At 40.9% G+C, this 6,000-nt stretch overlaps 1 pseudogene; it reads left to right on the top strand.

Moving 5' to 3' along the window:
• The first annotated feature begins 1,752 nt into the window (after window positions 1–1,752).
• The window catches only part of LOC149257072 (3-oxoacyl-[acyl-carrier-protein] synthase I, chloroplastic-like), a 51,347-nt pseudogene continuing 47,099 nt past the window's right edge, over window positions 1,753–6,000 (top strand).

The following is a 6,000-nucleotide window of genomic DNA, read 5'->3' as shown; positions in this document are numbered from 1 at the left end:
GGCCGAGGATGGCCTATCACATTGCGGGGGGGGCTGACTTCATAATTTGCTGATATACGTGTCAGGATATTATTCGGCAAACTCTTACTCGGGAATAGCAAGGCTTAACAGTATCTCGTTTTTCAATTTGCATGCCTTGCTGTTCCTAAGATATTTTCGTATAATAGTCTGCAACAATTAGTAAGATTTGAACAAGCCTTGCGACTTTGCTATTTTCTCTGTGTTTCTAACAGTTTGAACAACCTACTGTTCCATTGCTGTCTATGTGTTTTTACAGCGAGCTAAGACATGGGAGGAAGGTCAATTCGAAGAGAACCATAGGTATTGACAGTTTCTGACGCTGCACAGGAAATCCTGGCAAGGGCAGGATGGTTAGTCTATCTTAATCGTTTATAGGAATCCAACGAGACCGTGGCAATAGAATTATTGTAGAATTTACAAGAAAATCACTCCATAGTAAGGGGAAAACATATAGCAGTCACCGATGACGTAATTGCAGAGGTCTCGGGACTGCCAGCCACTGGACCTGTATGGACCCTGAAGAAGGAGATATTGCAAAAGATCATGGAGGTCTTCCAGGATGAAGGCCAGAACCTGATAGTTAGAGGAAAGGGAGTCCTACCAGTAGCATTAGGAGAGCCATGGGCAGAATTGGCGAGGATCATCTAGAGCTACATCACCTGTGAAGGCAGGAAAGATGTGGTAAGACCATGACACCTTAAACTCTTAGCTGTATTAAAAGAAAAATGCTCTGTGAACCTACCTGCATTTTTAAATTCATTACTGCATGATGTTGCCCGAAGCATGAAAAAGTCACAACATGTGGAATCGGTAGTGAGTCACCATGGACTGATACGGTTGATAGTTAGCCATAGCCTTGCTCAGCAGCAGAGCAACTAGGAAGAGCTAATTGCTATAATAGATGGGGCACCGACTCTGCCAGCTCCAAAATGCAAACATACTGCCAGTACACCAAATAGACCATCAAAACGGAGAAAATCAATTAGATTGACACGAATTAGAGGGAGGTTGGAAAATCACCAAGGGAGTACTAGCCAGCCTGTGGAGATAGATGACTCAGGGGACGAGCAACCCCCGCAATTGGAAGGAGAAGAGAATGAGAAAGAAGTGGAAGGAAATGAGGAAGGAGAGACAGAGGAAGAGACTGAGCAACCTGAGCAGGTGGAGGTAGAGGCAGAACAACGCGAAGAGAGCCCATTGAAAAATCCATTGCAAGAGGACGAATTGGCCAAAATTCTAGCCAATATGGGCAAGTATGGCCAGCCTCTCAGCCCGCCAGGCCTCCAGATTGAGGAAGAACCGAAAGAGCATTCTGCTTAGGATAAAAATGCACCCGAGGAATTGCGCAACGAGGAGGAAAACGAAGAAAATCATTATGTTCATGATGTAAGCATGACAGGGGAAGGAAATGATGAAGATATGGAAGGGGAACAATCCACTCCCAGCCAAACTACACTAGAAGAATTGCATGAAGAAGAAGGAGTGGACAAGGAAGTTACCCAAGAAGTAATAGAGCCAGCTAGGGTTTCTACTCCTGAACAACCTGAAAAAAACATCGAAGGAGCACCCCAAGAGGAAAACCAAGGAATTGGTCAAGATAACAGTTCGGGCCCGAGTAAACAGACAGCTGTTCCTTCTAAGGAAATAGAAGAAATCAAACGATTACGAAAGGAACAGCAAAGATTGCTAAATGTGATAGCTCGACTTCGACAGCAAATCAGGGTTTTGAGAATGAGAAAGAGACCAAAAAGAACTTCAGGGGAGAGATATACAGCTACTCCGGTGAGACCCCCCAAGAAAAAGGTTCAAAAGACCCTTGTTCAGCCTGTTGTTCAAAACCGTGTTGAAGAAAAATATACTATTCAAACCGTTGTCGGAGAACAGTCTACTGTTCAAACTGTCGTTGAAAAACAGTCTGATGTTAAAACTCTTGTTAAAGTGCAGACTGCCGTTCAAAATCAAAAGGAACAACATTCCACTATTGCTCATGTTGAAGTGCAAACGGACGATATATTAGCCTGTGACAAGGAAGTTCAGACAGAGGCATAGTCCTCTGAAGGGATACAGACTATAAACACAAGGCGACGCAATAGGAAGATTCAAGTAAATCTTCCACTGGCCACTACTATGTGGGACAGCGATCCGAGGATAGTAACCCTACGAGAGGGTTTGATGCAAGCTCAACAAGCAGTAGAAAAACTCACGGAACAAACGGTTTCTCGAGAAAAGTATGAAGAATTACAACAACAGCTAAGGAATGTCAATTTATCCGAAAGCCAGGCCTTTGAAGGATGGCGAAAAGAACAAGAAAAAGTCGCAAAGGTAACTCATAGATTAGATGTAGTTATCAGACAGATGGATACCTTATTCTCTTTGTACACTGACGTCCTAGCATGTAGAGCCCCTGCCAAGAATTATGCCTTATTTTTAATGGAACGATATTTGCAATTGAAAATTAAGGCCGTCAAAGTAGGAGCCCCTATACAAATTAATACCATTGATGATTTTATAAATTGTTGTAAGCACTATGGAGTGAAGGTTCAAAGACTACTGTGTGAATTCTATCTGCATAACCTTGTGCTAGATCAGAATGCAGAGCAGAACCCTGGCCCTTTCGTTGGGGATATCCAATTGCAGGCATTTATTTCATTTGGAGTTAATCAAATCAAATGGCTTAAAGCCTATAATGCCTTCCAGAGACAAGAAAACGGATTAGACTTATGGGTAAGAGCTGAGCCTACAGATCCATTACAGTTATGGAACAAACACAGGAGCCTCATGAGGACTCCGAGTGTGATTGACGCGTTAAAACCCATTCATATAGCAATCAATCGGCAAGGGATAGAATACTTCTTTACCATTAAGGACCTTGCCATTGCAGCTGCTAAATTTCGATATCAAACCTCTAACCCGAACATCCAACTTAGGGAACCATTTAATTACGAGAACTTTAAGTTAGCCGCTGATCGTTTGAACCTCTATGGCGAAATTATGTTTAGGGCGGGGCCATCTTGGTTAGGATATAGGTTTCAAAGTCCGATTATGTGGCACCCTGTACCTGGATACCAAGCCCTGTATGAAATGCGTGAGGGTCAGACAGGCCATCTTTTTGAACACCTAGTTAGGCATCATGGTTGTAGGCCACCACATGAGATCTCATCTCCAGCCTACTCTCTCACTGCCTTAGATTTCAACTACCTTGTTTTCTTGAGGGCATGAAAAAGGGTAAGCAGGGGGGTGTGTGGAGTATCGAAGAAGGTATGCTTTCATTGACTATTTTGTCATCTTTTCTTTACAACTCATAACATCTTTGCATCATGAACTAGCTAGATAATGGGAAATCATGACAAATCTATAAAGATTTATATGCAACATGAAAATGCTAATGATTTCCATTTCTTATGTAGGAAAAGGGAAAAATGAAAGATTGCCGCTCCAAAGAAAAAGACAGGGCCAAGCTAACCACTGTCCCTTTGGCGGGGAACCATATGCAAACAAGATGATCTAAATTAAAACATCTCAGCCAAGGAAAGGAAAAGGAGATATCGACTCGGCGCAAGAAAACGACCGGATAACTGAGGATTAACAGCTTGGCAAATCCCTCAAGATCCTTTGATCCTGAGGGATCGCTGCTTTAACTATTTTTGCATCCTTGATATCTCTGCTTCAGCTATTATAAGTAGGGGCAACACTGTTAGCCCGGGGGAAGACTGTTAATTTTTCATGTAACTTTGCTCTGTATTTGAAACTTTGATCATCGACTCTCGTGGAGAAATGATCCACTGTAACTCTGTTTTAATGTTTTAATATAAATCTGGTTGTTGTTCCATCTGTGATTCTAGAATAACTTCAAGCGGTGTATCCCTGGAGGCTGAGGGCCCGGCCCTGGTAAAACACTTGCTCTTGTACCATTACCTTTAGTTCGTGTGTGGTTTGTATTATCAGCATTAATCGGTAATCTGGTGTGTTCTGTTATCTTATATCACAGCTCTATTATATTTACAATATCGTTCTCTGCAACAGGAAAGTCGTATTGTGCATTCTAATCTTATAACGTATTGTTTTTCTTTTAAAGTCATTAATGTAACAATATTGTTCTTTGCATAATGCTATCGTTGTTCAATTGCAGAGTAACCGAGATGTAATCTTCTTAAGTTGTTATTATTGTATTCGTCTATGGTTTATACTTCATATGATTGTTGTCAATTGACATTGTTGTTCCATTATGAATTGCGATAACTCCTTTCTAACCGGGAACAATACTTGTGATATCAGACTCAGATTACTGTTTTTCTTAATATCTCTGTGCGTTGTGTGTATTATTTATTTCGGTACCGTGTATTCACAATTGGCTTTAAGCGCTGTTCTATATTTCCTTGGTAATTGGTTGCCGTTCTATTTCTATTTGCTGTCCGATTTATCCTTTAAGTAAAGATTGCCATTTGATTTCTGTAGGATGAAATTATTGTATTTGTTCTTGTAGATTAAGGTGTGTTGTTCATCAGACTTAGTTGTTGTTACTTTTTCTAGTTGCTATTCCATTTTTTAGTTGTTGTTCCATTTCCCATTATTTGCGTCACTGTTGCTTTGGTGTGCAGAACGATCTGAAACTGTAGTGGGCATTGGCATTTGTTGTCTAGTCCCCAAATTGATGATCTATTCCTTGGTCACCTTTAGTTACATCAGTTTCCAAAGGGATGAGTTACTGTTACTGGACCCTTGACTGATAAATTGCTTAGATTTAGGCTTTAAAGTATTTCACTGTAAGTAGATTTTCTTTCAAGCATCCGTTTACTCTTGTATTTCCTTGAGCACTATACTACTAGCATTACTCTAACAAATGACAGCGTCAAACTGAGTAGACTCTTTGAGATAACAAAGCGTTCCTGGATTGACAAGTTAATGTGAGGTAATTAGAGGTGAAAAAGACCCTTTTTACGGCTCGACAGGTTGCACCCAAGTTATGTTGATAGCAAGGTACCATTCTAAAATTATAATTCAATGATTACCCTTGTTAGCCATGGATGCTAATCGTCTATACATTCTGGTCATTGACTGATACCCTCGATCATCACCAGATCGTAGAAGGTAGTCGCAGTCACAATTTTAGGGGCTATCAGGTTCTGGATGTGCCATTAAAGAAATTATTGCATGACAAACAGATTGCAAAGTCCATGTTGGGTTCCAGGAAATTTTCAAGATGTCAAGACATATTTCTGCTATCTTGAAATGGACATTTGGATGAAATATTTTAGTCACAAAGCACACTTGAGGTGGAACAAGTACTCAACACCAATGAAGCCCCCAAAATCTCAGACTCAACTACGGCTCCATTCACTCTACTCCTCCATGTGTCTTGTGGCACCGAGTTTCTCCGAAAACAAAGAACCTCGCAGAAGAAACAGTTCCTCAATAAATTATTGATAGAACCGGCCCTCAATGGAATTCATGCATTAACTGTGTTAAAAGTGAACCTTGATAGCTGTTGTGGAATAGTTGAGATAACTGGGCCATATCTCTGCACATTATCATAGAGCTCAAACAGTGGAACAACGAGAAGGTTCAGAATGCAACCAATGTGGCGGTGAAATGTGGTTGTATGCAACTTTGCAGGGTAGATAGTTGAAAGAAGAAAGTGTTTCTAGGAGACAAGTATGCAAAGGAGAGGCAACAAATTTCTAATAGACAACAAATTAATGGAGCGCTATGGACAGGCACATAGTGAGGTATGGCAGAGCACTTAGGTGCAGTTCTGACAGAGAAAACTGACATGCAGAGAAAGGCCACAATACTAGTGGCTCAAATTGGAGCGAGGCAGGAGTACACCCACTCTGAGACCATGTCAAACACATACATGGAACCAACATAAGATGAATGATAAGCATGAGAGAGTATCTATTATTAATAATTATATACATTTATAGTACATTCATATGACCTTTGGTTTCGTATTCCAAGGTCTCTTGGACTTCCTTAGAC

This window comes from Pinus tabuliformis, chromosome 6, assembly GCF_031772625.1.
Source record: "Pinus tabuliformis cultivar Carrire ecotype Pingquan chromosome 6, CPIR1, whole genome shotgun sequence".
Lineage (NCBI taxonomy): Eukaryota > Viridiplantae > Streptophyta > Pinopsida > Pinales > Pinaceae > Pinus > Pinus tabuliformis.
The sequence above is the reverse complement of the archived record's forward strand: the minus strand, read 5'-3'. Positions and strand labels throughout refer to the sequence as shown.